Raw genomic sequence first — 12427 nt, 5'->3', positions numbered from 1 at the left:
TTTGAAGATTATCATGTATAAATTGGCCCCTGCCCTATGTTAGATATTAAAAACAAACCCAAACCAAAAAACTTGGATATTTAAATTGACTTAACTATCTTAGAAATTTAGAATAATAACTGGTAACAACAGAAGTATTAAAGCAAAAGTAGTCCCAATGTCCCAGTGGAGGAAAAGTATATTTCATCTTCTCAAATCATTAAAAATACAAAATTCCAGTTACTTTTGAGTTTGAAAAATTCTGTTTTCCAGACCTAAGAAAAATGAGTACCATCTACATTGAATTCATATAACAATCTGACGAAGTCATCTGTGTCCATGGAAAGGGCTCTCTTGTCATTAAAACATGTGCTGGTTAGGATGTGCTGTATTTTATCTGCTATGCTGAAATTTGCTAGCATTATACTATTATGGACTGAACAGTGAATTCCATAGTTTTGTTTTTTTTCTGGTAGGTGCTGTATTGTACTTGACTAAAGTGCACTAGACAGTGTCTTGTTTTTCCTAACAAAGATGATCCTTATTAGGCCCCATTCCTGAAAATTGGTAGGTGGTGGCAGATTCTTAGACTCTATTCTTACAGCACTGAATTCCACCTTTGGTGGTGGTCTGAAGTTACTCTTCCCAACTTCCATTAGGTGGTCCCCGTGTGCTAACAGCTGTGTATTAATTGAGAGTCTGCAGTATAACTTACCTCCAGGTTTTGCAACCACTTGGAGAGCAAATTCTCTTTGAAACAGCACATCTGAAAAAAAAGGTCAGCGCAACAACAGCTTGAGGACAAAAGAAGAGACCCTACAAAGCATATTTGCCACACCCATCTCAAAGAATGGCAAATCTGTTTTCAGCATACCCTGTACCATTACTTGAAGTTTGCTGGCCAGCAGTGCGCCCTGAACTCTTTTGTGGACTTCAGTTACTAACCTTGGGTCAAGTTCACAGGCAATTACATTTTTTTGCCTTTTCTAGTAACTTACTTAACAGTCATTGCCGGTTCCAGCTCCTACTCCCAGCACCACATCAGCTGGTCTTCAGGTAGCCTTATCGATAATGCTGTTAACAATGAGAGGATTTTTCAGAATGTGCTGCCCAGTCCTCTAGCTGTCTTCAGCCCACAGCGCTGCCCTTGCCCTGTGGTGGCTGCTCCCAGCTGACTTGATCTTCGGCATCTCTGCAGGCAGCTGGCCCACAAGCCCGGAAAATACAAAATTATGTTTGAAAGAGCGAAGTGTCAAACTCATTCCTCTGCTCTGCTGATGGTGCTTATAAGAGTGAATCATAATGATAGGAAGATTGGCTTATTCTTCCAGTTTAGCACCAGATGGGGAGCTTTCTTCCTCTTCCCCCAAGAAACTGCTTCAGAGAGAGTAAGAAGGAAGGAGCTTTTTGTAAGTGCTAACAAACCAAATTCAACTGAGTAAATGTGAGGATCTAATTGACTTTATTAAGTGATTCGTGAATGGAGAAACATCCTACCTAGCAACTAGAAGGGCAGTCTCAGGGATGGTGCAAAATGGAAGGTTTTATAAGAAGAAGGCTGGGACAAGGGACCTACTAACAGGAAAAAAGATTGTATTTAGACAAGGACATCTTCCTTGGGGGGGAAAGGAACTGCAGGGGTTTTTATCATAAAGATCGCCTCTTGCTTGTGGCAGGAGAAGGATGGAGAGGGCCCATATTGCAGATTGCCTCATTGATATTGACCAGAAAATTCTAGACTTGGGGATAAGTTCATGCTTCTGGGAGAGGTTGAAAAAGCAATTAGGTCCAGTATTAAACTTATAGTTAATGTCCTCGGCTTTAGCACCAGTAATGTCTTTGGGGCCTGTGGTTTGCTCTTTAACAGTAGAGATATGGACAACTTCGATAACCTAAACTAAATCTTTAAATGAGAAGAAGGAGGAAAAGTAGAGCGGTTTAAATTCAAAGCCGAAGAGACTCTTTATTTTCTTGATTCTCTCTAGGCCATTCTACAGAGAAAGCTGTGTACTCCATGGAGGGGTTTCTTGCCTACATAATTGAGGCCCTACCCTTGTGGCAGGGCTATGTTGGCAAGCATCACTGCAGACTGCGTTTGCATCCTTCCAGGCTCAGCATCCACCCTTGAGACAGCTTTGAGTTCACCCACACTTTATAATAAATAGAACATTTGCACACAGATTTCACTTTGCTCCAGTGTCTTAATGATCTTCCCCCAGTGCATCTCATAGACTTAAACATAATAGCAACCAATTTTGACTCTAATTCAGTGCTCTCTGTAGGAGAGGATGACTGAAGTTTAATTACAATTCTTTTATACCAAATGTGTGTGCATTCTCTAGCATTTGATGCAATTCTTCCAAAACTTTCATCTCAAAATAAGCCCACCAGTAGAATAGTCGCATGTAGCCTAATTAATCATAATGGAATGTGATGTTTGGGGGCTGTATTCCAAACAGAACACCATGGTATCTAAAAAACAAGCTTCTAAAAAACTAATAAGCCAAGAGCCTTTGTGATATTTCAAATGTTGCTTTATTTTGTTTTTTTCCACTTATGTAAATACATTGGAGAGGCACTAATTAAAATGTTGGTTATATACCCTTATCTCATCTAGGTAGGCCATTTCATTGCCCCTAATCTCTTTTCTCTCCGATGCATAGCTATGGAGAAAACTCATTGTTCTTCTGAAATCCAAAAGTTCAAAATAATATATTTCAAAACATGTGGATTTAAAGCATTTGCACCATCACTTTAAAATAATGTCTGCGGTATAATTTGTTTTGGGAAGAGTACACACGATAAATTATATATTGAAGACAATCCCCAGGTTTTACTTCGTGTGTATATCTCTTAAGCCACAGACCTGGATGAGAGATGCTAAGTTATATTTAATAGATTAAGTCAATATTTTGTAAATTAATATTGTTAAAAAACAAACTTCAGCTAAATAAGTTTGAAGATCTAATAGGCTTTATTAAGCCATTTATGAATGGGCAGTATCCCATCTAGCAACTAGAAGGGCGCTCGAGAGATTGTACAAAATGAAAGGTTTTTACAGGAAGAAAGATGGGGCAAAGGAGCTGTTAACAAAAGTAAAGAAAAGATTATTTTTAGATTGGAATATCTATTTTTGTAGGAATATATATTTTGGAGGAAACTGCAAGAATTTTTATCATGCAAATTGTCTCTTCTTTCTGTGGGGACCCACATGACAGATTACTTCATTGGTGTTGACAAGAAAATCCCAAACTGGTTGATTAAGCTTGTGTTTTGGGGAGAGATTGAAACAGCAATTAGGTCAGGTATTAAATCTTAGTTTGGTTTCCTGGGTTTTAGCACAAGTGATGACATTTTGGGCCTGTGGATTTTTTAAAACATTATTTATGCTTCATATGGAGCATGTGGACTGCAATATTTTTGGGTTGTATTCCCCCAAGCTACAAGGTACAGGAACGTTAACAGAGAAGGCAATGATAGGAACGGACACCATCAGAAGTATTATTGGACAACTTCTGTAGGTGTTCCGAGTGTGGAAATATCTCTGATGGAAGTCTTATAAAATTGACAAAATTCTGTCTAGTGGGACTGGTCTGATACAGTAAGAATACAAACACACAATAGTGTTTTGATTATCCACTTGCAGCTGAAGCTGAGATCCCAAACAATGTGCTTGAATGACAATAAGTAATCAACAAACTGCCTCTGAGGAAGATGGGTCTGGTTAACCAAAAAGCCTTTATTTTGCTGAATAAAGGTATAAGAATTTTTCACCAAAGCTCAATTTTTTTCAGAAAGAGAGAGGAGAAGCTAAACACTCAAAAGACACCCTTTATTTCTCCATTCTTTTCTGTCATCGTGCTGTCTTATTTCTAAACAATTATTGAATGGATACTTGAGGAACCCCAGTCTGATGGGGTACTATAGTGTGCCCCTGCCTAGTGGCTCAGGTGAGTCAGTGCTCCTGGCCCAGTGGGTAAAATCCTATAGACTGATTAAGGCCTTTGGTCCTCATTACAGAGGTGGACAGAGGGACAAATTCTTTTTCCTTTGATCGCGTGTGCTGATAGAAAGCAATCGGAATCAGAAGTGAAGTTAAATCTCAATCAAGCATTGAATGCCCTCTTCTTTCCAGGATATGATCAAAAGAAAGGGCAGAGTCCCCAGGTTGATGGTCTCAGCTAAAGACACCACTCCAAAACCACACAGCGAAAGAAGTTCTGTGGGGTTAGGACATGGAGATGGGGTAAAATTAGCAAAATGAAGTTTAATTACACAGGAGTAAGGATTATTTATGCAAATGACTAAATGTTGGAGAGGTTGGTTCATATCCTCACAGATAAGCAGGTCAAATTATGTTTTGTGAATAGGTTCATGTCCTTGTTTTCGTAGAGTAAAAACAACATTTGCACTAAGATTGAATTTTTCCAAGGTTTTTCTTTGTAAATTTGTGTTTTTATGAGCTTCATAAGCTAAAATCATGATAAAATCTTAATTTTAATAATAATTTTATAGAAAATATATAAAAGATATATAATGAATATATCCTTTCATATAATATATATTCATATAATATATGAATATATACACACATTCATTACACAACTGAAAGTGGTATAAACATGAGATTTTTAAAAATGTAATACATTCTAGCACATGTATATTTCTAATTTTAGTTCTAGTTTTATAAGGTACTGTAATTTATTCAATAAAAGGGCCTTAATTAAATTTAATCTTCTAATCACTATAAAGGAAAATTATATAATATGTTCACATTAAACAGAATTAGTTGATGATATTAATCTTATTATGATAAATTTAGACGTAAATATGTAGATTCATTCTTTTATAATTTACTCTTTCAGAACTGTTTGCACCCAGTTTACAATTCAAACAGTTACAGTAATAGTTATTGCAGTAATAAAAATTATATATAAATTGTTTCTCCCTTTAGTTAAAGGAGTGTTGCTAGAGTAGTAACTTTTTGTAAGGATATCAAGAAACACCTTATGTAATTAGTATGTACTTTGCATTTTTCTGTACTTGTCTCCTTTACCTCATTCTCATGTGAGAAGAATGAAACGCTAAGCATGGAGAGTTACAGACTAAACTAGGTCCCTAAATGCTTCACCCCTTGACCTGTCATTTTCATCATTAGAGATTTATCCCTTTGGACCTTAAAGATTTAACCTATAAAAGAAACTTACCAAAAAATACAAATATTCTTAGGAGAACTAACATCTTAAAATGTCATATGCTGATTGAAAGCATAAAGTCAGCCTCATTTGCTACTGTGGCATCACTAGCTGAGCAGGCTTGTGACTTTGTTAAGACTGCCATTTTATTCTTCTGAGTTTGTCCCCAGGGCTGGAAATTACTGGAAGCAAGTGTAGTAGCCTGCCCAGGAGGGGAGCTAGCCAGTGAATCAACAAGATTAGGTAGAGCAAGTAACTAAGTAACTGAGGAGTAAGAACAAAGAAATTTGTATTAACTCTTATCAGCAGTTCTGCTTTCTTGCTTTCACTCCAGAAGTAATGGTCAGAGTGTCAGACCGCCCCTCACCCTATATAGACAATTGTTCCCCACTGATTGGTGCCCAGAATTTGGAGACTGACTCCTCTGGGTCTGCGCCCGTGAAAATAAACTTCCACTTTGTACACCCAAAAGCAGCTGAGTTGTTTTCTGTAACACAAGAACAGAACTAACTGATTCCTACAGCCACTGGTGGAAGATAACACTGGAACAAACTGCCGCCTCTTGTTACCAGGCCACAACAGCCCAGGGCTCACACAGCAGCAACCCTCCACTCTTTTAAAATCCGATTATAATAAATGCAATAAACGCTCAAATCTCCAATACCTTAATGCTGGTATATCTCTACACATCATGCTCCTCTCCTTCTTTGGAGAGTGAGTCAACACTTTATTCTCTACACTTGCTTCTCTTTGTGAATTCTCTCACAGCCCATGTCACCAAACAACCCTAATATTGATGTTTCCTTAGCAATTAGTTGACTATAAGGTGAGAGAAGAAATGAGACCCAGGATAGACTTTGGACGAAAAGGGGAGAACAATAGTTGGAAGAAAAGGAGGTTGGGGGAGCCAAGAACAAAATATTATACCCCAATTTGATCTAAGGCCATCCATCTTGTTTTAATAGTTTTAGGTTTTTCTAATATATGACATCAGCAAACTATAAAGGCTAATAAATACTGTGTATATGTTCAAAACTTGATATTCTAAGTATGATCCATTTGCTATTCAAGTAAATAGTAAAAAGTCATTTCTAGCATCTATAAAGGGAAATTGATTTTCTAATTACGAAAATGTTAAAATTCTAAAAACATACTGATTTCTTGGAAATTTATTATTATTATTTTTATAGTCCCAGTTCTTCCTATCTCTTTTTATTTTGGCTCAAGATTTTGTTGCAGGAAAATGAAGTGACCAGACACTGAGGGATTCTGGAGTATGAGGTTTATTTCTTAACGTGCACGGGCCCAGAGGAGTCAGTATCCAAATTCTGAGCCCTGAACAAAGGATTCTTGGGGGGTTATATACCTTAGGGGTCTTCCTGTCTATGTGACAAACGTGGGATACAGAAGCAGAATGTGATAATTGTTCTATCAGCGGGGGTGCTAGTTCCGGTCCTACTGACTATCCAGCCACCCGCCCTCCCAGACGGCCCCATCATTCTCCCTAGGGTGCCTGAGGCCTGGGCAAATAAACAGAGGTTTTTCAAAGTTTCCCATATCAATTTCTCCAGTCTAAAATATCCTTTCCCATAGCCCAAGTGTATCCTTCACTACAAAACCTTAGTAGATCTTTACAATTCCAACAAATTGTTCTGTTCTCTTGTTCTCACACATATGGCCTCTCTGCTTAAGGTTGTACTTTTGAAATTAAGACTTTTATTGTATTTAACTTGTTTTTCTAATCTGATTGTGGGAGATTTATCTTCTTAGTAATAATTCCTTTATGTATTACTGTGAAAATGCTGTATGTTTATTATAGAAAACTCAAATTTAGATGAAAAGAAAAAAATAACATTAAATTAACTTGTGAGAATAGACCCTGGGGAAATCAAAACTTCAGAGAGAGGGAACTTTTCTATGGCTCCTAACAGTAGGGCAAAACTCTGTTGCTTTTTTTCTCTCCCTGTGTCTCTTGCTGCTGGGCCCCAGAGAAGGGCACAGGGATGGAAGTGTGATGTAAACCAGGATAACTAAATATCCATCTTCCAGGACAGAGCATAGAAAAGAGGAGCTTCTGGGAGGTACAACAGAGATCACAGAGGGGGAGATGCTTGAGAAAGTAACTTCATAAATTTGTTTATGGTCTCCTAGGCTTATTTCTGGAGTCTAAATAGGTTAACCTGATCCTAATATATACTAGAAACTTTAAGAAATGATCTGCTGGACAGAATATTGCCCAGGTCCAGACCGTGTTCTGGGTGGTATGCATGCAGGGTAAATCCAACTAGCACTAGAATGGCTTCAAACTAAACTGATATTGAAAAAGCAGCCCACAGAAGGGCATGAACGTAATCTGCTGATTGCTTACCAAAACAGAAATATAAATATTGCCCATATTTAACAAGATTTAAACTAAATACTCAAAATGTCCAGGATAGAATAAAAATTGTTCAGACTTTAAAGAATCAGGAATATGGTAGCTTACAGTGTAAAATAAAAAATTTTGTAGGATTTTTTATAGCATTCTCCCATGTCAGTGAAATATTCCAAGCTACAAGCTATAGTGTGGCATTCATTGAATAATTAGTCTCACCATAGACCATTAAGTGTATGCATTTGTATTGAAGGACATTTGAGTAATTGACCTCTGTAGGGAATCTTTAATCCTTTTGGAAAATCTTTTGTTAAGATGTCTCTACTTAGTGATTGATTTTGTAATTTGCATAACACAGATTTGTAAAACAAATTGATTTCATTTTCAGGTGTGAAAACTCTCTGGGAATTGGTAGCTTTCCCTTGGTGTAAAAAATATCTTGATCACAGAGACTAACATTTCAAATAACATCTCTGCTTTCACAATTAAAGGGCTTTATTTTATAAATCCAATAAGATGTAATTACATCAGAGGTGTTATTGAAAAAATTAATTTATGTTGCACAGGGCTATGGAGAATTTCAGACTGGTGTGTCAATACATGGGACTTTACGTAGAAATATGAAACAATTCTAAAAGATGGATACCATGAAAACCTTATAGCGTGATGATGAGCAATAATTTCATTACATATTTTAAGAAAGCAACAAAGAAATCATTCCACCTTCGACTTTACCATACAGCCTTTGCTGTTTCTTATCTAGATACTGCATAGGCCCTTATAGAATGCATTAAAAACCCTACATTGGTTTTCTATTGATACTTTAATAAATTACCACAAACTTAGTGGCAACAACTCAAATTTATTACCTTATAGTTCTGGAGGTTGAAGTCCAAAATTCGTCTCACTAGACTAAAATCAAGTGTCAGCAGAGCTTGTTCCCCTAGAGATTCTAGCAAAGAATCCCTTATTAGTTTCTTCCAACATCAGAAAACTACTGGCATTCTTTGACTCATGGTTGCATTATTCCACCCTCTGATTTGATCACATTGCCTACTTGCAGTTTGAGCCTCCTGCCTTCCTCTAAAAGAGCCCTGTGACCTTTTGTGACAGCATGGATGGAACTGGAAACTATTATGCAAGTGAAATAAGCCAGGCATTGGAAGACAAAACCGTATGATCTCACTTATAACTGGAGTCTAAGGAAGAAAATAAACTAATGAGCAAAATGGAATCAGAGGCACAGAGACAAGGAACAGATTGATAGTTGGAAGAGGGAGGAGGAAGGTTGGAACTGGTTGAAAGAGAGTGAAGGGACTACATAAAGAATATCTGTGCATCACCCATGGGTATGAACAATGATGAGAGGATTGACTGGGAAAGCACGAGCTTGGAGGAGGGCAGCAAAAGAGGAAAAAATGGGACAACTGTAAAAGCATGAACAATTAAAAAAGAGAAAGAAAAATATAAAAAAATAAAAATAAAAGCTCTGTGATTATATTGAAGACACAGGAAACACCCAGAATAAATTCCTCATCTTAAAGTCTAGTGTAGTCACATCTGCAAAATCTGTCCTGCCATATAAGGTAACATATTCACAGATTTGGGGATTAGAATGTTGGCATCTTTGCCAGGACATTATTTAGCCTACCTCAAATTCTAAGCTATTATTTGTATTTTATTTTACTCCATCCTATTTTAGAATATATTTTATTGATTATGCTATTATAGTTGTCCCAATTTTCCCCTTTTACCCCCTCCTCCTGATACTCCAATTCCCTCTAACAATTCACCTCTTAGCTCATGTTTGTGGGTCATGCATATAAGTTATTTGATTACTCTATTTCCTATATGTTCTTAACATCCCCCTGTCTATTTTGTATCTACCAATTTGTATTTCTTAATCCCTGCACTTTTTCCTCCATTCTCCACCTTCCTCTTCCCAAATGATAAGCCTCCAAATGGTCTCCATATCTATTACACTGTTTCTGTTCTGCTTGTTTGCTTAGTTTTTTAGATTCAATGGTTGATAGTTGTGAATTTATTGCATTTTAATTTTACACTTTTGATCCTCTTTTTCTTATATAATTTCCTTTAATATATTAAATATATTATACTTAATATATTTAATATATTAGTGGCTTGCTGATGATGAACTTCTTTAGTTTATCTTGTCTGAGAAGCACTTTATCTTCCCTTTAATTCTGAATGACAGCTTTGCTGGATAAAGTAATTTGGGCTTGTAGTTTTTTGCTTTTCATCACTGAATACTTCTTGCCAGTTCCTTCTAGCCTGCAAAAATTCTTTTGAGAAATCAACTGACAGTCTTATGGGAACTCCTTTGTAGGTAACTATCTGCATTTCTCTTGACACTTTGACAATTATTTCTTTATTGTTAACCTTTGGCATTTTAATTATAATGTGTCTTGGTGTGGTCCTCTTTGGGTCTATCTTGTTTGGGACTCCCTGTACTTCCTGGACTTGTATGTCTATTTCCTCACCAAATTAGGAAAGTTTTCTTTCATTATTTTTTCAATTAAGTTTTCAATTTCTTGCTCTTCCTCTTCTCCTGGCACCCTTGTGATTCACATGTTGGTAATGTTGCATCCGCTGTCATGAGAAACAGAGGTTTGGAGACTTTCAGAATTTTCAAGATGTTACTTTATTGGCCAAGTTTTACCTGTGCAGGGGCGAGCTCTCTGAGTGTCCGAGGACACTATGCTCAAGAGAGCTGCAGATGAGAGCCGCGCCCCGGTGCTTACAGCTATGTCCTTATATAGGGGTATGCAAGCAAGCTTTGAACAGAAGCAGATGTGGCTGTTAGCTATTGACTAGCTCTAAACAGCTGATTGTCATTGGCTTATTAGGGAAATTCAAAAGGCTCTTTGTGTAGTTGGCGGTTAGTCCTTTTAGGAAGTAAAAATTTCCCTGTTCCTGGTCAGCCTAACTTTAGTTCCTGGTCAGCCTAACTTTATCCGGGGCTCGTTCGGGATTGTCCCTTTTCAACATCTGTTTTGGACCTCAACAGGTATGTTTAAAGATGTACCGGGGGCTCCTTAGCCTATCCTTATTTTTTTCAATTCTTTTTTTCTTGCTGTTCTGATTGAATGTTTTTTTCTTCCTTAAGTTCTAAATCATTTACTTTATTCTTGGCTTCATCTTGGTTGGTTCTCTGTAGACTTTTATTTATTTCACTTAATGTAATCTTCATTTCTGCCTGCATCTTTTTTATGCTTTTGAAGTATCCAATGAGTTCCTTGAGTATCCTTATAACCAGTATTTTGAACTCTGCATCTGATAGGTTGCTTATCTCCATTCTGTTTACTTCTGTTTTGGAATTTTGTTTTTTTCATTTAGGTCATATTTCTTTGTCTCTTCATTTTGGTAGCCTTCTTATGTTTGTTTCTATGTGTTAGGTAGAGCTGGTTTGATTCCTTGTCTTACCAGCATGGCCTATTGGAGGAAAGTGCACCGGCATGTTGCATGGGGTGGAGCCTGAGGTAATCACCAGGCAGAGAAACCTTTGTCGCCATTCTGTGGCTTTGTGTGTGGGAGGACTTGGTGAGGGGAAAATACTGCTGCCTAGCCTTTGGAATCTTGCCCAGGAGGAAGCCCTCTCTTGGTATTCACCCTGATGACAGTCACTTCAATTTCTCCCCATGCACCACTGGTGCCCTTCTAGTTGATGCCGAGGTGCTGAGTCTCAGAAGGAGTAAGCCTGTGCAAGTCCTTAATTTGTTGTGGACCCTTTAAAAGTAATATCTTGAGAATCCCCCGGTTTCTTCCACCACTCCAACCTCCACTGGTTTTTACGGAAGTTATGTGGACTTGTCTTCCTGGAGCTGGAACCCTTGGCTGGGTGGTCTTGTCTGGGGCTGCAATCTCTCACTCCTGAAGTATCCTTTCCAACATTTATCCAACACATGTGGATGTGGAACTGCTCCTTCTGTGTCTCTGTGCCACTGCATGCCTCACCACCTCTCCATGTCTCTCCATGCTCCTTGGCATCTCCTCCCCTCCTATCTGTCTAGATAAATGTAGATTCTTTAAATCCTTGGTTGTTGGACTTCCATACAGTTCAATTTTCTGATGATCCTGGGTGATATTTGTTTTGTAGTCTAATTGTAATTTTTTCTGTACTTGTGCAAGGAGGTGAGGCATGTTTACTTACACCTCCGTCTTGACTGGATGTCAAAGGTAAGGAAAACTCTATTGTTTTCAATCCTTCATTTTTCATCTATTGAATAGTTTATTGTAAACAATATAAAATACTTTTAAAATATAAGTTAATTAATTAGTTAAATCAGTTCATCCATTCATACATAATTAATATGACCCAAGAAGTTTTATAGGCTTCTTTCACTTTACTACATTGTTCTCCTTGTAACTACTTTCTACATCCAAGAATTGGATGAACAGACCACTTTTTAAGTGCAAAAATAGCATAAAGTACTTGTCTTTAATTGTTTGGTATCCACTTCTTCTTTTCTAGAGACTGCATGTTTACACATTTATTTAATTTTAATAATTCTCCCTGTTAAAAGATTTGAATGCATATAAGAAAGTAATAACATTAAAAGCTGCCAGAGAGAAAGTATAACAGAGTTTCAAAGCTAAATAAAAAGTAAATAAGAAAAAAATTCAATTAATATATTGCCCAAAGGACAGAATGGTGGGAGGTTATGGAATAATTACCAGCCTCGTGAGCTAGTCAAGGAAGAATAGATGGCAGAGGCATTATGAGCCACCGTGTCAGGGATGAGTGAAATTCTAGGCTTATGCCATCTGCATGCCCATTAATAAAACTGTTAGACCAACTTTTTTTTTTTTTTTGCCACAAAACTACAGAGGAAAAGAATCAGTACTGGTGTTTATTCAC

At 37.3% G+C, this 12427-nt stretch overlaps 1 pseudogene; it reads right to left on the bottom strand.

Moving 5' to 3' along the window:
- Positions 1–254: 254 nt before the first annotated feature.
- LOC119043464 (probable dimethyladenosine transferase) lies at positions 255–11026 on the bottom strand (annotated as a pseudogene).
- Positions 11027–12427: the final 1401 nt, after the last annotated feature.

Source organism: Artibeus jamaicensis, unplaced genomic scaffold (assembly GCF_021234435.1).
Source record: "Artibeus jamaicensis isolate MK-2021 breed Jamaican fruit bat unplaced genomic scaffold, CSHL_Jam_final scaffold_474, whole genome shotgun sequence".
In the NCBI taxonomy this organism is placed as follows: Eukaryota; Metazoa; Chordata; class Mammalia; order Chiroptera; family Phyllostomidae; genus Artibeus; species Artibeus jamaicensis.
This window is presented reverse-complemented; position numbering and strand designations above follow the sequence as displayed.